The sequence below is a fragment of the Corvus moneduloides genome, chromosome 11 (genome assembly GCF_009650955.1).
Source record: "Corvus moneduloides isolate bCorMon1 chromosome 11, bCorMon1.pri, whole genome shotgun sequence".
NCBI lineage: Eukaryota > Metazoa > Chordata > Aves > Passeriformes > Corvidae > Corvus > Corvus moneduloides.
Window position 1 is genome coordinate 15,569,682 of NC_045486.1, and position 1,826 is coordinate 15,571,507.

Sequence of the window (1,826 nt, forward strand, 5' to 3'; positions counted from 1 at the left end):
CATTTTCACACAATTGGTTCAGCTGGATTGGCCAGAACTGCCTCAAATGCAACGCTGCCATGTTCTCCATGGGGCTGCAGACAGAAAGAGCTCGTCAGCCAGCAAGTTCCCAGCAAGCTGGGAGATTTTTCCAAAAAGAGCCTATATGTACTTTATAGGGACTTTGTTTCCAGAGACGGTTAGTGGCAGAGGTGCTCCCAAGTATCCCACCCTCTGGCTCCCAAATCCCCTGGAGCTAGACCTTTAAATTCCTCAGAAGTCCCAACAGATCAATGGCCAGATTTTATGCAGATGACAGGTTATCTGTCAGAATATCCACAGGGGGTTTGGAGCTCTGTGGCTCCACAGCAAGTATGGGGCAGCTACTTCCCCTTTTCTTGCCTGCTTCTAGAAAGGCTGGAAATTTTCCCTGAAGCTTCCAGAGGAACTTCAAACTTTTCATGAGAGACAGAGGCATCTTGGCTCCCTACCACAAGAGAACTTGCTGGGGGGCTTGGAGAGTTCTGGTTCAAGTCTGCGGTCTGAACCAGACCCATCAGGCTCAAGCTTAAATCTCCTCTCATCAGGTAAATGTCGAAATGATCTGGCTTTGAGCAAAAATTCCAGCCTTTGCTGACAAACAGTAACAGACTCCTGTGAAAAGGCTTTCTCTCAACCAACTGGCATCTGATCAAGGAATCCCCAACCTGTTCAGATTTTTTCCACTGGAAAGCATGTGCCAAAAGCTGGAATAGATCATTGTCTGAGCACCACTGTTCCAGATGCTCTACAGAACAGGGCCTGAGCCAGCAGGCTGAACAGAGCAGCAAAACCAGTGCATGTCTTTGCACCATGAGAGGACAACCCATTTTTTGATTTCAAATGGCTTCAAAACAGACTTTCTTGGACTTGTTCATCAGCTGATTTATTGCGCCAGGTGCCAGCCTGACTTCCTGCCATCGACACAGTGTTGTCAGTAGTTGGGCATTCATATCATTTATCTGGCTAGTCCATCTACTATTGAAGTACCTTCTCGCTTGGCAGGGAATATTATCCATAAATAGCCCTCCTAAATACAAGAAACTTTTTAAAACTGCTCGTAGAAAGCAAACAAAAAACCAGAAACAAACAAACCACAAACAAACAAACAAACAAACAAAACCAAAACAGAAACCCTAAGAGAGTGGGTTTTTTGCTATTTTCTGTCATATTTTTGTATTCAGCTGGTAATTGTAGCAATATAAATATGGATGCAGATGTGAAACCCAGAGGAGAATGGAAGCAGAGTTTGGGTGTAACCTTTTGTTGCCTGTCAGCCTGCCTGCCCCACACCCAGTGTAGAGGGAATTACTGGTGTGTCCATCCTGCAGAGCAGGGTGACATTTCTGGGAATCCCAGCAGGAAGGAGATTCCTGAAGCTTAAGGCTGAGCTTCTTCTGCCCAAAGAAAGTATCACGTGTTTAGTGAGTGCCAGTCTTTTGCTTCGGTACCGGGAGCAGAGCTCAGAGAAAGCAAAATCCAAAGAAAGCTGTGGTTGTGGCATTGCTGGGAGGAACTGGGCAATCAAGTGAGAAGAATTATAGCTTCCAAATGTGTACCGACATCCTGCTAATTCCCAGATCTCCCCCTACTCCCTCCTCTGCTGACGTTCCAGTCCCCACTTCAATACCTGCCAGGTCCTTTTAGAGAGCTGACATTTCCATTCCTGACATTTTCTGCAGCTCCATCTGGGAATTAATGTCCGGATATTAGCAGCGATGGGGCTGTTTATCATAATTAGTCTCATGAAGATACTAAGCATCCAACTATTTTTCATCAGCGCCAAGGAAATAAACTGCAGAATCCAG